The 18093-nt window shown below is 47.0% G+C and overlaps 1 long non-coding RNA gene across 1 annotated transcript in view; it reads right to left on the bottom strand.

The window, feature by feature from the left end:
- Nucleotides 1-3266: 3266 nt before the first annotated feature.
- The window catches only part of LOC137301744 (uncharacterized), a 33081-nt gene continuing 18254 nt past the window's right edge, over nt 3267-18093 (bottom strand). The window contains exons 2-3 of the long non-coding RNA XR_010958355.1: nt 6065-6195; nt 3267-3844 (exon numbers count right to left, since the gene is read on the bottom strand). This is a non-coding gene — a long non-coding RNA (uncharacterized lncRNA). The remainder of the gene's footprint in view (nt 3845-6064; nt 6196-18093) is intronic.

The following is an 18093-nucleotide window of genomic DNA, read 5'->3' on the forward strand; positions in this document are numbered from 1 at the left end:
CAAAACAGCCCGCTTGATTGGCACCCCTTCCACCCGCCTAAACATTCACTCCCTTCACCACTGGCGCACCGTGGCTGCAGTGTGTACTATTCACAGGATGCACTGCAGCAACTCGCCAAGGCTTCTTCGACAGCACCTCCCAAACCTGCAACTTCTACCACCTAGAAGGACAAGAGCAGCAGGCACATGGGAAAAACACCACCTGCACGTTCCCCTCCAAGTCACACAACATCCTGACTTGTAAATATATTGCCATTCCTTCATCGTCACTGGGTCAAAATCCTGGAACTCCTTACCTAACAGTATTGTGGGAGAACCTTCACCACACGGACTGCAGCGGTTCAAGAAGACGACTCATCACTACCTTCTCACGGGTAATTAGGGATGGGCAATAAATGCTGGCCTTGCCAGCGACGCCTATATCCCATGAACGAATAAAAAAAGTTTCACTATTGCACTCCTCCCCAGCTTAATTTCAGTAAAAAGTATATTTATATCTCTCTTTAAGAAGTTTGCTGCTTGTTCCTGATGGAGCCATGTCTTCACCTTGCTGCATTCTGGTTTTGCCTTAAGAGCAGTCCAGCCTTAAATCCTGCTTCTGCACTCTCAAAAATGTTTCCTCCGCTCCCACCCCCCATTATATCTTCTGTGTCTCCCCGATGTAACTCACCAATTACTGGTGGGACTTGTGTCTTTGTCCTAGTCAGCAATGTTAAAATGAGGTGACCCCGCGATTGAGTCATTGACCAGACCATTGGGTAGGAGGAAGTCCCTCCCCACCACACTTCTGGCAGTAAATCACGGGACTTAGAACTTCAGGACCAGTATGTTTGGCCCTGAAGAAGACGTGAGGTGGATGTCTACTGGGTGTCAATGTTTGTCTTTAGCGATGAGTTGGCCCAGCAGCTAATTGCACTAGGAAAGAAGATGGCCCTGCAAACAAAGGTACCATGGCTAGTGATGTGCTGAATGACTGGTCATGGTATGCTATGTGACACATCTATAGTCATTTGAGCGGTGCAGCTGAGTGACATGGACATCACTTTGCCTGAGAAACATCTCCATCTCTCTCCCAGTGCTTGCCATTGTTCTGCTGATGAGTATTTCCTCAGCATGGCCTGAAGTCTGCGTTGGAACAGACCGCTGGGTAGCAATGAGGTTGTTGAAAGCCTGGGATGGCTGTGTGATGAGGTATATTGGGCTCGATTTTCAAGCTGAAGTGCAGGTGCGTTGGGGGTGGGGCGCTCCGAAAATCGGGGAAATCCCAAGCGGGTAAGGAAGCCGGCTCCAACCCACCAACTTCCGGGTTCCCCACAGACACGTCTATGTGTGCGCGCACCTCACGAATGTGCAAGTTCCACCAGCAATTAAAGCCGGCGGGATGATAGTTATCACAGTTATTTAGATAGTTTAAGTATTTGAAGTAGTTAATTTCATGGTGATTGAGGCAGACCGATTTTCATTCCACCTCAGCGTGTTTCCTGTGCTGCAGAAACACTCCATGTTTTAGCAGACGTGTTTCAGCCAGCAGCCAGTTGGACATTCAAATACTTGTTTGACAGATGGGGATAAAAGGTGTGCAGCAGGGCACTCTGGTCTTTCACACAAACTTTTGGCCTGGAGATCTTTGTGTTTAGACTGAAAATTCTTAGTTTCCACTCAGAATTGTTCTGTTGACATATATTTACCAACTTTTTGGACCCCCTCAAACTGACACCATCAGGATGGGGGGGGGGGTGGGGGGTGCCATGGTTGCATTCACCAGTACATCCGAGGACGAGCAACATCACCAGACTCGACAGGCACGGCGTCCAACTCCGCCACTTGGAGCTCCACAACACATTGCCGCGCCACAGGCACCTGCACAAGAGCATAGAGGGCAACAACAGAGAGAGAGAGACGTCGCAGGAGGCATTACCCTTGCCAGAGGGTCTGCAGACCAAGGCTCAGCTTCCTGGACCTCTCTGAGGAGCAGTGCATACGAAGGCTCAGAGTCAGTCATGAGGTAGCCGCAGACATCTGCAGCCTCCTTGATGCCCAGCTGCTCCCGGCTGGGCTGAGCGGCATCTCCTTACCTGTCGCTGTCAAAGTTACTACTGCCCTCAACTTCTTCACCTCCGGATTATTCCAGGGTGCCACCGGGGACATCGCCGGGGTTTCTCAGTTGTCTGCACACAAATGCATAAGGCAGGTCACCAACAGCCTGTTCCGCAGAGCCTTGCAATGTGTGAACTTCCCCAAGGACGACCTCAGCCGGACAGAGAGAGCAGTTGGATTCCACTCTGTGGCTGGCTTCCCACGGGTTCAGGGTGCAATCGATTGCACCCATATAGCAATACGAGCACCTCCACATGAGCCAGGACTGTTCATCAATAGGAAGGGATATCACTCCATCAACACTCAGCTCATTTTTGACCACCGCAAAAGATTCCTTCACATGTGCACCAGATCCCCTGGCAGTTGCCACGATTCCTTCATCCTGAGGGAATCCAACATCCCGCCCCTCTTCCACGCACTGATCACCCTTAAGGGTTGACTTCTCGGGGACAAGAGATACCCACTTCACACGTGGCTCATGACACCTCTGAGGAACCCCATCAGTGAGCAACAGCGTCGATACATTGACAGCCACGTCACCACTAGGTCTACAATAGAGCATGCTATAGGGCTGCTCAAAATGCGATTTAGGTCCTTTAACCGTTCTGGGGGAGAGCTTCAATACACACCAGACAGAGTGAGACGCATTATAGTAGTGTGTTGTGTCCTGCACAACATGGCGCAACAGAGAGGGGTGCCACTTGAGGAGGTCCCATCCACATTTGCCACCCACATTGAGGAAGAGGAGAAGGAGGCGGAGGAGGAGACGGAGGAGGGGGAGGAGGAGGAGAATGAACCCACGGCCAGAGCAGCGGCTCACCTGGCTGCTCGTGAGGCCAGGGAATCACTGATATGTGAACGGTTCTCCTAACATCAGAAAGTATGAACAGTCCAATCCTCACACCACTGGAAAGAGCAGAGCCCACACCAACACCGCCACCCCGCCCCCCCCACCACCCCGGAACAAAACAGTCCTGCAACTTCACATACACCCACTGCAAAGTGACCCAATGGGTGGCATCAAGTGTCGCCGTTCGTGGTGAAGCTCATGAAAGGGCCCTGTCACAAAAGCCAGTCAAGAATGGGCAAGACATGGCAGTAGTGGTGAGAATGATAACATTTAATGTGAATATAACAAAAAACAAATATAAATGGAAAACATGACAGTCTGTCAGACACCCTTGTGCATACCCTGCATGATCACAAATCCTTTGCCATTCTCCTCCTACCACTTCGCTGTTGTCTGGGCGTGAATAGACTCATTTGTGAGCTGTGCTTGAAGCTCAACCAGGGCTGCCATTCTCTCCATTGCAGACATTCCCACATTTACCTGTGCCGCTATTCCACTAATGCAGGAGTTGGACTCCTCTATTCTCTGGGCTATTGTGGAGAGTGTGCGTGGCACCTGTTCCAGTACCTTGCAAATGTGCTGCTGTCCCTCGATCATTCTCCTTTTAAAGGATGGCCCCCCGGGGTTCAGCATCTGCGTCCAGCTGAGCAGAGCCTGGAGAGGAGTGCACCCACCAACACGGACTCTCCACAGCTGCCCCTGCCACCAATGTCTGCTTGTGCTCACTTGTGTGTGGTGACTCACCAGGTGCCAACCCAACTAACTGACTACTAGGACCCACCAAGATGTGAGTATCTGCGCTGGTGGATGGCTCGTTAAGATGTAATGGTGCACCCTCAAATGCCGCGAGTTACCCTGAGGAATCGCCCTTTGCCGTCGCAGCAGTCGTTGAAGGGCCTGTATGGGAACAGAAGGCAATATTAAGCATCATCACAGATGTGTCATGTTATGATGAGCACACAGATGTGTTCAACATGCCAAGCATTGTTAACATCAATTCATATTGTGTGTGATGAATGTTAAAGTTGTGTCACCAGTTATAGAGTCATAGAGTCATAGAGTTATACAGCACGGATAGAGGCCCTTTGGCCCATCGTGTCCGCGCCGGCCATCAGCCCTGTTTGTGGGGTGCCAGTCTCGGCATCCCCGACGGGGGATAGGCATTCGAGGGTGCGGCTGAGCTCCAGCGCCTCCTGCTCCTCGTGCGTGAGGACTACTATTTGTAGTGGCCCCCCCTCCAGTCCTCATCCTCTTGCATGCTTTTTGCGCTCTCTTCTCCTGGAAGGGGAGAAAGTACAGACGTGTGAGTCAGTGATGGTGAAGTAGCCAGCCAATGAATGCACTGCTTTGGGTGAGGCTGACTGTGAAAGAGGTGCATCAGAGGGTGAGTATGAGACAGAGCCGTCACATTGGATGAGGATTGGGGTGAGTAGTAGTGGTGGGGTGATTAATGGGGAGGTGAGGAAGTGCTAAGGAAGTGCAGGTAAGTTGAGGATGAGCCTTAAATGGGTGTGAGGAGTGATGTGATGGAGTAGCATTGGCAGTGCAGAATAAGTTGGGGAGCGGGGGTGGGGGGGGGGTTGATGTGGAACACAGAATGCAGGAGAATCAATATGTGTACTCACTTTTGCTGACCTAGTTATGTCATTGAAACGCTTCCTGCACTGGACCCAGGTGCGGGATATGTTGCTGCTGCTGGTGACCTCCCCTGCCAACTTGAGCTCGGCCTTCTTGGTGGCAGAGGCCAGGCACTTCTGTCCGCGGGGCAAAACACTTCCCTCCTCCTCCTCACCCCAGCCAGTAGCTGCTGCAGTGAGGCGTCATTAAACCTTGGAGCAGCCTTGCCCCTGTGCTGCTCCACTGTGCTTTTTTGGTGTGTGCTGCAGCAAAAGCCTTTGGAGCAATGGCCCTTTAAATAGAGCCACTCCAGCTGACAGCCTGTCATGCAGGTGTGCAGTCCACCCACTACGCAGCTTTCGGACAGCAAACTCGGAAGCCACATTAAAGGCCACCAATTAACTCGCGATGGTGTGGGAATCGGTAAGATTTTATTAGTCGGGTTAGCTGCGTGCCCATTGACACCCCCTGCTGCCATCCCGCCGCCATTTGAAAATTGAGCCCATCATCTTTCACAACTAGCTGCTTTCAGTATCATGTAATTTAGGTGTATTTTAATGAACCATTTCCTATTGCAACAGGCTCACTATAATTCCTCTAAGTGGAACTCATTTGCTCTATGAATCAGAAGCCGCAGCTTTGTGGTTCTCTGTCCATGCCTAGACCTTGTACTCTTTAGGATTTAAACAATCCTAGATCTCTAGTGCCTGCTGCTCTTTATTTCTCTTCAAGCCACTCCGGAAGACAGTATTATCAGTAAACCTCATGCTGAGCTCATATTCAAAATTAACTAACTAGATTTATTTACTGAAATTAAACAAGTAGGACATCTACAGAACAGCACAAACTCTGATGGAGTGACAGCAGTTAAAGGCCTGGGAGCCAAAAATCCTCAGTGAGGAGGCATTCGTGGCATGTGCTGTGTTGTGCCCAGCCAGGACATCTCCCATTGACTCCCCAAAACCTGGCAAGGTCAGGGGCAGTCCTTTTATTGACGTGTAAATTTCAGGCACCTGGTCGCAGGCCACAATTTATGGTACAACTAGCCTAGTCCCAAGGGCTGCAGGATGCCCCTGGAAAGAATGTTGATGTGTCCTTTTGTGAAGGGACTGCATTTAAATTATTATAAATATATGACATTTTTCTTCAAGGGTCCAGGCCACAATCCCCGCCCTGGACAATAAGATGAGGCCCACTACTGTCATTCCATGGATGGTATGCCGCTGCCAATTACACACTGATCTTTGAGAGATCACACATTCTGAGGGCTGGGAACATAGGAATGGCCGGCGTTGGGTGTCTTCACCCCCAAGCATTTCCCTCCCCCTCCCTTCTATACCAAGGCCTGTAGAATTCTCAATGTAAGGCTGGAGCCTGGTATATCCGGGTCCCAGTCAAATTCCTGCCCTTCTAGTATAGAAGGGTTGCGGATTTTCAGCCCCCTAACCTTTAAAGCTGCACTCTGTTCTTGACAGCAGTGAGTATAAAGACACTCTTTACCAATTGTATGTAACACGCTCCAGAACTTGCTTTCGGTTTTGCTTCATCCTGGACCGCCGTGGTTCCCACACTTTCGTAATTCAGTCTTTCTCTCTCCTAGTCTGCTTATAGGACACTAGCCTTTGAACTGCCTGGAATGCAAATGAATAGCTTAATGATTTCTCTAACAGTCCCATTTCCAGGATGAATAATCCATAGGTTCACAGCATCCAGACAAGGTCTTCTTGGTTTAATTGACACATTAATGCTCCATGGAAGTCAAAACCAGACAATCAGAACCAGGTAACCATCTTAGACTTCCTCCAGCTTTAGCTTTACATTTATACAGAGCACAATGTATTAATTCATATTTAGACATAAAACTAGTTTTGCGTCTATAGACAGTTACAATGCCATGGGATTTCTCACAAGCTATCTCAATCTGATTCCCCAACATTGTGAATCCAGACAACACAAACTGCTATACATTGGAGCCCAAGGTCTCTATAGCCCAATAATAGAATTTGTTAAGAATGCCCTGGCTGAGCTTACAACCTCAATGGAGAAGAGCTTCACTGCAGAGGACTCTGGAGTAGCTATAAGAACATAAGAACATAAGAAATAGGAGCAGGAGTAGGTCAATTGGCCCCTCGAGCCTGCTCCGCCATTCAATAAGATCATGGCTGATCTGATCCTAACCTCAAATCTAAAGAACACAAGAAGTAGGAACAGGACCCGGCCACTCAGCCCCTGGGCCCGCTCCGCCATCGGGCCTTGACCGATCCGAACTCAGCTTCATGTCCAATTTCCTGCCCGCTCCCCGTAACTCCTAATTCCCTTTACTTCTAAGAAACTGTCTATTTCTGTTTTAAATTTATTTAATGACGTAGCTTCCACAGCTTCCTGGGGCAGCAAATTCCACAGACCTACTACCCTCTGAGTGAAGAAGTTTCTCCACATCTCAGTTTTGAAAGAGCAGCCCCTTATTCTAAGATTATGCCCCCTAGTTCTAGTTTCACCCATCCTTGGGAACATCCTTACCGCATCCACCCAATCAAGCCCCTTCACAATCTTATATGTTTCAATAAGATCGCCTCTCATTCTTCTGAACTCCAATGAGTAGAGTCCCAATCTACTCAACCTCTCCTCATATGTCCGCCCCCTCATCCCCGGGATTAACCGAGTGAACCTTCTTTGTACTACCTCGAGAGCAAGTATGTCTTTTCTTAAGTATGGACACCAAAACTGTATGCAGTATTCCAGGTGCGGTCTCACCAATACCTTATATAACTGCAGCAATACCTCCCTGTTTTTATATTCTATCCCCCTAGCAATAAAAGACAACATTCCGTTGGCCTTCTTGATCACCTGCTGCACCTGCATACTAACTTTTTGATTTTCTTGCACTGCAGTACTTTCCAGTTTCTTGCCATTAAGATAATAACTTGCTCTCTGATTTTTCCTGCCAAAGTGCATAACCTCACATTTTCCAATATCGTATTGCATCTGCCAAATCTCCGCCCACTCACCCAGCCTGTCTATATCCCCTTGTAGGTTTTTTATGTCCTCCTCACTCTCTACTTTCCCTCCCATCTTTGTATCATCTGCAAACTTTGATATGTTACACTCGGTCCCCTCCTCCAAATCGTTAATATAGATTATAAAGAGTTGGGGACCCAGCACCGACCCCTGCTCTCTATGGTGGTCTGCAGCTCAGTAACGTGTTTATACAGCACTGCACAGTTATGGGTTGTGAACTCCTCTACAGATGCTCCCAAATTGTATCGGTTGCTTGGCTACTCTCAAATGACTGACACCGGGCTACCAAACTGCATTTGTAAGGTGACCCTGTGAGATCTGGATCCCTGGGCACAGTAGCTGAATGAGCTCTCGAGGTTGCAGCTCTTCCAACTTCACCTGCCCAGCACCTCCTCACTTGACCTCTGTGCTTCACCAAATGCTCACTCCTGCAATTCACTAAATGACCCCCCACCCCAGGTCTGGATAACTCTGTGCAGGTATTTGCCACTGTAGGAATTACAATGACAACATGCATTCCAAGGGAAAAGCACAGTGAACACATATACAAATTACTTCATTAATAGTTCGCTGTGATGACTAAGTGGATAAGAGCACCACACGGTGCATACTGAGTCATACAGATCAGGGAAGTTCCATGTTTGATTCATGGTCTGTATTGCTTTGAGGATCTCAACCAGATTAGCAATTGGCCTCATATTTCTGCACCAGGGAGAGTAAAAATCAGCCAGGATTCCCATTCCTGATTATTATCCAGTAACTCTAACCGGAAAGTGAGCATATGCGGAAGTTAGGTGAGAACAGGATCAGCCATGGTGCCTCACGTGGTTGAATAGCCTGCAGACACTTAGACAGTTGGATGAGGTGCTGGAGGGCTGCTGCCATCAGTGGATCCATACTAACATGAGTCACTGTCTTCAGGGTAGAAGTGGAGAAAGTAGGTAAAAGAAACCATTTATATCTCTTTGACTGTGAAAAGTGGCATGCTTTGTATTGTTGAATAAAATAATATGACACACAAAAGGCAGCAATTTGTTGCCAATGACACTAGGACACAAATGAGAAACAATTTTGTTCAATAGCAGGTCAACTGTACAATTTATTTCTATAAATTAAATTAAATTAAATTAATTATTCTTTTACTGGTACAAATGTAGATGCTTGAACAAAATGACATTTTTCTCAGGCAGCATACTTCAACCTGTTTTGATGTTGCTGTTTTCTCATTTGTCTATGGGAAATTGAAGAAATTAATTGCTGGTGTTCATATTTACTTTAAATCATTGTGATAATCATAGAATCATGCAATGATGCAGCACAGAAGGAAGCCATTCGGCCATCGTGCCTGTGCAGGCTCTTTGAAAGAGCTATCCAATTAGTCACGCTCCCTTGCTCTTTCCCCATAGCACTGTAAATTTTTCCCCTTCAAGTATTTATCCAATTCTCTTTTGAAAGTTATTATTGAATCTGCTTCCACCACTCTTTCAGGTAATGCATTCTAGATCATAACAACTTGCTATGTAAAATTTTTTCCTCACGTCGCCTCTGGTTCTTTTGCCAATTACCTTAAATCTGTGTACCGACCCTTTTGCCATTGGAAACAGTTTCTCCTTATTTACTCTATCAAAACCATTCATGATTTTGAACACCTCAATCAAGTCTCCCCTTAACCTTCCCTGCTCTAAGGAGAACAACCCCAGTTTCTCTTGTCTCTACACATAACTGAAGTCCTTTATCACTGGTACCATTCTAGTAAATCTCTTCTGCACCTTCTCTTAGGCCTTGACATCCTTCCTAAAGTGTGGTGCCCAGCATTGGCCACAATACTCCAGCTGGAGCCTAACCAGTGTTTTATAAAGGTTTAGCATAATTTCCTTTCTTTTGTTCTCTATGCCTCTCTGTATAAAGCCAAGGATCCTGTATGCCTTTTTAACAGCCTTCTCAACTTGTCCTGCCACCTTCAGAGATTTTTGTATGTGCACCCCCAGGTCTTTGTATTCCTGCACCTCCTTTAAAATTGTACCATTTAGTTTATATTGCCTCTCCTCATTCTTCCTACAAAAATGAAGCACTTCACACTTCTCTGTGTGAATTTCATCTGCTATGTGTCTGCCCATTTCGTCAATCTGTCTATGTCCTCCTGAAATCTGCTACTGTCCTCATTGTTTACTACATTTCCAAATTCCGTGTCATCTGCAAATTTTGTAATTATGCCCTGTATACCCAAGTCCAGATTTTTTTTATATTTCAAAAAGCAGAGGTCTCAACATCAAACCCTGAGGGACACCACTGCACACTTCCATCCAGTTTGAGAAACAACCATTCACCACTACTCTCTGCTTTCTGTCCCTTAGCCAATTTCTTAACCACGCAGCCACTGTCCCTTTAATCCCATGGGCTTCAATTTCACGAACAAGTCTATTATGTGGTACTTTTTCAAATGCCTTTTGAAAGTCCATATACATAACATCAACTGCACTACCCTCATTAACCCTCCACATTACTTCATCAAAGAAATCACTGATGATTGGAGATTTCAAGGGCTCGATTTTCGGGTCGGGTTTCCTGCGGGTTTCCAGCGGGGGGGGCCCCGAAAATCCCGATATGCGGTCACGTGACCGGATCGCACCGCGATCCCGACCACTTCCGGGTTCCCCGATGACGTGCGGGGCTGCGTGCGTGGCCCCCACTGGTGGGAATCCCGCAGGCAATTAAAGCCAGCGGAGTTCCACTTGAGAGTACTTACCTTGCTTGTTGAGGTCAGTTAATGAGCTGAATCAGCTGTCTAAAGAGGAAGTGTGGGATTTTACCTGCATCGCAGAGTGTTTCACATACTGGGGGAAACAGTCTCTCTCCAACCAGGCGTGTTGCAGCCAGCAGCCTGTGGCAGGTGCCAAGGTGCACTCCACGGGGGAGAGCCCTCACCCACGCAGGAGGCCACCGCGTCATATAGGGCAACCCCTGCCCCCCACCACCCCCCGCCAAGCCAGAGGACAGACCGACATGAAACCGCAGCCCCAGTCCGAGGAACCACCCACCTACCCTGCACAACCCCTCAGACCAACACCTGCCAGATGGGTGGTGCGTGGACACCCTCGGAGGACGAACAGCATGACCAGCCCCAACAGCCTCGCAGTCCACGCCGTCCGCCGCAGAGACGTGGAGCCCCCCAACACGGTGTTGTTGAACGCCCACCTGCACAGCAGGAGGGAGGGCTACCGCAGAGAGAGACGCATCGCAGAGGGCACTACCCTCGCCACAGGGTCCAGAGACCGAGGCGCAGCTCCCCGGACCTCTCCAAGCAGCAGTGCACACGGAGGCGCAGATTCGCTCGACATGTAGTCGTGGAGATCTGCAGGCTCTTTCATGCCGAGCTGTTCCTGGCTGGCCCCAGCACCAACTGCTTACCTGTCGCTGTCAAAGTCACCACTGCCCTCCACAACTTCTCCACCGCATCCTTCCAGGGTGCAGCCGGGTACACCGCCGATGTCTCTCAGTCGTCTGCGCGGAAGAGCCCTGCAAATACACCTGCACCTACTCTGCAGTAACACGATGGGTGGCATCAGTGGTGGGTCCTCATAGTGATACCCAGGAGCGGGCATTATTGGACACAACAGACAGGATTCGTGGAGACATGGCAGTGGTGGTGCCAATATAATGTGTGCTGTTTGTTGCTCTGAAATTCAATATAGGTAACACCCATGGCAAACCCTCCGACACCCTTGTGCACCCCCTTCATGCTCACGAAACATTTGCCTTACGCTGCCTACTGCACATATGTGATGCATGCCCTGTGGCTGCAGCACAGGTGGTGGCAGGTTGAGTGAGGCTGGCTGTGAGGGAGATGCACGAGAGGGTGAGTATGGGATAGAGCCATGAGATTGTATGAGGATTGGGTCGCGTGTTAGTGGCAGGATGAGTACTGGCGAGGTGAGTAGGTGGAGGTAAGATGAGGATGGGGTTTGAGTGGGTATGAGGGGTGATGTGACAGAGTAGTGTTGGCGGTGCCGAAGGAGATGTGGGGTTGGGGCAGTGTTGTGGCAGATGGAGTGTAGGGGAAAGACTTCATGTTCTCACTGTGGATGATCTACTGAGGTCATTGCAGCGCCTCCTGCACTGTATGCAGGTGGGCGATATGTTGGTTGCGCAGGTGACCCCCCTCTGCCACCTCGAGCCAGGCCTTCTTGGTGGCAGAGGCTGGCCGCTTCCTCCCGCCCGCCGGGTGGAAGATCTCTGTCTTCGCCCTCCTCCTCACCCCATCTGATGATACCTGGGGTGAGGCATCATTAAACTGGGAGCAGCCTTCCCCCTGGGCTGCTCCATGCTGTAATTTGTTCCATTGGTTGCAGCATCTGTCAGTGGAGGACTGCCCCTTTAAATAGAGCGCCTCCAGCTGACAGATCGTACTGCGCATGCGCAGCCTGCCCGACGCGCAGACCAGCAGCGCGGACCCCGGAGGAGCAGGTAATTGATTCCTATTAGTGTGTTGCCTGCTACGATCGCGCGGGCAACCCACTAATTTCACCGAGCGTGTTGACCACGCTCCCGAAACCCAACCCGCCGGAAACCCGCAGGCCTGGTAACATCGAGCCCCAAATGTTTACACAACAGCAAATGAAATGCATTGATGTACTTACTGAAGTTTAGTATATGGGACTTTGCAGAAGGGGTACTAGTAATAGTTGGAATAGGTAGACTTTTAACATACACCACCCAAATAGCATTTTTAAACTTTATTAATATTTCTTTACACAGGATAGAATGAAATAATATTTGTACTCTGATTTGTTCTAAGTTATGAGTTTCAGATAAAAGTATTGCTAAATATAAAATAATGCTAATAAATAATTGCAATGCTTTTTATGATGTTTTGGAATTTATGAGCCAACAATCAAGATGTGAAGAAAAGTTCCAGAGGAAAACTGGATGTGGAAATCTCTGAACCCACATCCTCAGATGATGAGTTGCTAAATGAATATACTTCCTCAGTCCTGTTTGAACATGCCCTTATATAATTATGAAAAAAAAATCAGGAAAACCAAAGTGGCTGTTCTATTCTGTGTGATTTCAGGGGCTATGAGTAATTTACATTGCAAGTAGACTCATAGTAAACAGAGATCACAGACACTTCTTTTTGCCAAGGTTAAGATAAAAATAAATAATTGTTAAAATTGTCCAAAAGGCAGAGCAGCTTAAGGTTGAAGTAATTTCGACCTGTCTGTGTTGTTTAGTCTGTATTGTGTTGTACACTTTATAAGTGACTGGGACTGTCTGAAGACCATCCATAGATGTGCAAATGGAACTTATGTATTTGATTAATCTGTCTCACAACAGACATGACCATGTCTGAAATAGTAAGACTGAATATGTGTGTTTCTTTTAGCTTTTCATTTTGTGAGTTATTTTTTCCCACCTGTTCAGCTGTTAACCCTTTCTTGCAAATGAATTTACTCCACAAGCTATTTTGTTAAAAAGAGGATGATCTGTTTCTGGACAATGCTTGAACTATATTGGCCTCTAGGTGCCACACAAATGCAATGTAGGTTGACTCACCCTGTCTTGGGGAGTACTGAATGCCTCCACCATAGCCTAGGTAAGATCAGAAAACACCACGCAGGGAATCATATGAGAGAACTTGATTTTATCACAGTGAATAAATCACTCCCCTCCCCTGTGATGTGACTCCTGTTGGGGCAATGAGTGAGGGTCTCCCCCCCTATCTGTCAAATGGACCTTTGCAGCTGCCACAAGCTGGTGGCTGCAACACGTCCATTTCAACTGGGAGCGTTTCCCCCGGGAAGGGAAACACTCTCAGTTTAAATGAAAATCTCACCCCTCCTAAAATATCCTACAAATCAGGTCTGCTAACGACCTAAAGTATCAAATTAATTGCCTTAAGTGAGTTACGCATGCGGGGGCTGCGCGCTCATCTGGGGAACCCAGAAGTGGGCGGGTTGGAGCCGGGTTCCAGAGCCACCCCGGGAATCCCCAATTTTCGGAGCTCCCCTGTCACGAACGCACCCGCTCAGACATCTGAAAATCGAGCCATTTGTTTTTATTTCCGTTTATCATCTAATGATTCCTCTTCTTCATAATAGAAGTGTTGCAGCAGATAAGCTTTTATATAAACTCTTATCTTCTTTAGTTGTACATGTGCCTGGGGGTTGACACTCCACAATGAACAATACTAATGAAAGGCTTTTGATTTAAGACTGGAATACGAAGACTTTTGGGGAAGGGGTTGAAAAACTCATCTGGAAACAGTTGGAGTTCACTGCCATGTACTTAGGGAGAGCATATGGAGCTAATCATATAGCCTGATGCAAACAAAATGTCAAGGGTTGGATGGCATGCGATTAGACATTTTTTTTTCAGCTTGAGTTTTTGCACAAAAAAAAATGGTAACTTACACCATAAAAAGAAAAAAATGCATGAAAATGTTATATTTCATGGCTGCTGCAAATATTCTGTCTGTAAACTTGAAATGTGAGAGATGAACCAGCCTTCCACATACCACGCATGCACACACACATACACACCTACATATATACATATAGAAAAGGTGATTTTCATGTCCCTCCTGCCTCATTTGTGCCTAAAAACAGAAGAGAAACAGAAGCCCCGACTCACCACTTGGTTCACCCATTCTGATTTTCGGGCATACTTCAATCTGGATGGTCAGATTCCCACTGGAAACAGATGGGAGCCTCGTGAATATACGTTAATTGGAGTCAGATGACAAAGTGATGACCCACGACGGCATTATTATTTTTCTGCTTTTTTATTGCAGTCCCTTGTGGGTTTGCTGCTTACAGGCTTTCACAATGAATGTCCTAGCTGCTGCAGGTGCTGCAAAGATTTTGCCTGCTCCTCAAAACTTCTGCTTTCTCTCTGCTGCCCGTATCCTAACTTGCACCAAGTCCCGTTCACCCATCACCCCTGTGCTCGCTGAACTATATTGGGTCCCTTTCTGGCAAAGCCTCGATTTTAAAATTCTCATCCTCGTTTTCAAATCCCTCCATGGCCTCGTCCCTCCCTATCTCTGTAACCTCCTCCAGCCCTGCAACCCTCCAATTCTGGCCTCTTGCGCAACCCTGATTTTAATCGCTCCACCATTGGTGGCCGTGCCTTCAGCTGCTTAGGCCCTAAGCTCTGGAATTCCCTCCCTAAATCTCTCTGCCTCTCTACCTCTCTCTCCTCCTTTAAAGTGCTCCTTAAAACCTACCTCTTTGACCAAGCTTTTGGTCACCTGTCCTAATATCTCCTTATGTGGCTCGGTGTCAAATTTTGTTTGATAATGTTCCTATGAAGTGCCTTGGGACGTTTTATTATGTTAAAAGACGTTATATAAATGCAATTTGTTGTTGTTTCATAACTCACAATACTTCCACCCCTCTCCTTCAAAATCGGCCACCCTGCTGGATTTCCCACCCCCAGGTGTGTGAGCTGCCTATAAGCATGTTTAGCACTGGCAGCTCGCTGAATTGATATAAATGAAGCCGTGCCACGAAAATGGCATGGGCCCCACATTGACTCCTTTGGGTGGGTGCAGCACATTCCCCGCCCACTGTCCACCTGATTTACATTGGAGAGGAAGATCATCTCCTCCCTTTATTCTAATTTCCCACATGGTGAATTCCTGATTTTGGCTGAATGGTCAGGGGAAGAGTAGGCACTTTCCATGGGGAGAAAATAATAAATGTATCTCATCCCAAGTTGTTCTTGGAATCCTCGCAGTAATTATTTCAAGGTGGCACAGCTCTAGGAGCAGGTCAGTTTACAATCCTCTAGACTGAGCAATAGCTTGAGCCATGGAAGGATGTAAAAGAATTAAAAGAAAATCATTTTAAAATGAGGAAGGAAGGAAGTCATAAAAATTGTTTAGTACAAAACCTTTTAGGAAGTTTAAAAGTCATTGTTCATTACAGTGTTGCCAAGTAAGTTCACATGTAAACCATAAAATAAACTGAGGTAGATGAGACTGTGCACTGGAGCCACAATTTTTTGATGCTACCTAAATCTTTGATACTCTTCTCACTTTGTCAAATGGACTGGCGACAAATACATATGTGCATATGTATTAGAACTATGTCTGGCTGTATTTCCAGACCTGATTGACCATTTTGAATCTTTAGTTGGTGATGTGAGTGCCTGAATATAGGAACATAGGTACAGACGTAGGTCATTTAGTCCCTCGAGCCTGCTCCGCCATTCAATTAGATCATGGCTGATCTGTTCTGCAACTCCATTTACTAGCCTTAGCTCTATATCCCTTGATACCCTTAAGTATCAAAAATCTATTGATCTCAGTCTTGAAAGCTCCAATTAATCCAACATCCACAGGCTTTTGGAGGAGAAAAGTAAGTATCTTAAAAAAATGGAGGGAGTAAAACTAGTTCCATGAACCCTGTATGGAATCCTGCCTTCTTATTGACAGGGATCAAGTGGTCCTATTAAAAGTGATTTGGGAGTGATATAGGACCAGCTTCTCATTGGCACTTCCTTCACTAAGACTTACAACTACAGGTTAGGTGGAAAATTCAGATGGATGTCATTCTTTGCCCCTCTCCTTCCAGTGTTGTCCTTTCAATATGAGCACACTTCCTTCTCCAGGCCTTGGCTTATCTCCTACAGCTGGGTGAGCAGGGGAGGGGATGAACTTTTTAACTAGAGACAGCGCCATTGTCATACCACCAAACAATTCTTCTCACTGACACTATGGCCTTGATTTTAACCCCCTACAACGTGCGGGAGAGGGTCGGGGGGCAGTTAAAGACTTAAATACGGGAATCAAGTCCCCAACATGTGCCCACCGCCTCTTTTACGGCGGCGGATATCAGGGCATCCGAGTGTCCTGCCGTGCAGAGGTAAGCGCAGTATAAAAAGAGAGTCCTGAGAGCGAGAGGGGAGTCCGAGAGCGGGAGGAGAGTCCGAGAGGTGAGCGCGGTGTAAAAGGAGAGTCCTACTCTTGCTCCTATTTTCTATGTTTCTATGTTGGACACTTAATTAACATACTCAAATTGGGCTCCCACAGTGCAATTGGGAAACCAATTTAAAATTCACTGCTACTGCTTGAGTTTCCCAGGGATCGGGAAACCTGACAGTGAAAGGGAGGCAGGAGCTGCCAGCTCCACAAGGTAAGTGCCTTTTTTAGCACTCCTTGTGGGCCTGGTGGAACAGTGTTCAACAAGTGAGGAGTGGTGGTAGCCTCTGGGGAAGCAGCGGAGGCCCGATGAATCCATTTTTAGATGGAAAAGGCCATGTAGTAGGCGTCTCCTCAGGCCTCAAAACCTTACCTGGTTTAGGCCTCAGCTCAGTCTTGTCTGTTCTGATACTGCATCAGGTGGTCCCACTGCAGCACCACTCGCATTTTCTTCTTCAGCAGAAATCCCAGCAGGAGTTCGCTCCACATAGATAATGACCCTTGACCCAGGAAACTTGGTTGTCTCACAGCAGGGTCAGGGTAGCAGGAGAAAGTTCTACCCTGACCCTTCTCCAACAGAAGAAGGGAAATCCAGCCCTAATTCTGATAGCCAGGTGGAAATTCTGGGCCACAAGCATCACCATTTTTTTTTATTGTCCTGCCTTGTAAAACGAATAAGAATGAAGACATGATTCTGTAGAATGTAAGTAGCCACATGCTCCAAGCTCTCGAATAACATTGTCACAAAACAATTAGAATTTTCAATATTTATGGAGGCTAAATCCAGTGCAAATGCAGTCAGCCTTATGATTTCAGGAACATTAAAAAAATTGTTAGGCAGATGTACTCCATGTGTGCTCCTGATCAGAAGGCTGGTTAACTTCTCACAGAGCATGGATGCTGTAGCTTACTTCACCGAGTAGTGGTGGTTAAATATCAAAGTATGTGGAAATGCTAGATGATAGCTTAAAATTAATGAAGCATTGGCAGTGCAGTGGCCAGCTTGTTGTTGCCAAGGTGCAATATGCTGTGGTACCAAATGGTTGGATGTGGGTTTACTCACACAAGTGATTTCTCCACATGCTGGTTTTCCGATTTCCGCACAAATGGAGATACAGAACAGAGGTTAGACTCTTCACCATGGGGCTGGGAGACGGGTGTGTAATTATAGGCTGAGTTCTGTTGGTTACTTTTATGTATCTCCTAGCTGGCAGTTCAGAAGATGTGTGGAAGCAGAAAGCCTGGACAAGGAATGTGCGTATCACGGAGCGACTCCAGATTGGGAGGCCTCTATTTTTATGGGGGAGAGGAATTGGGATTGATTGAAACACCTCTGGAAAACCTGATGGGTGCTCAAAAGTACCTTTTTGTAGTTCTTTGAAACAGAACTGTATAGACCAACAGCAGTTTTTACAGGTATCGTTTAGCACTTTCTACCTGCAAGCAAATGTGTATGTTTACTTTGGACAGTCAATGGAGCACCTTCAAATAATACAAAATTGTTTCCACTTATGCAGACGTCTGTTAGTATTTTCATAGGTTGCTTTCACAGATCATTTACATAAACCATTCTCAGATGTCTGACATT

The sequence above is a fragment of the Heptranchias perlo genome, chromosome 1 (assembly GCF_035084215.1).
Source record: "Heptranchias perlo isolate sHepPer1 chromosome 1, sHepPer1.hap1, whole genome shotgun sequence".
NCBI lineage: Eukaryota > Metazoa > Chordata > Chondrichthyes > Hexanchiformes > Hexanchidae > Heptranchias > Heptranchias perlo.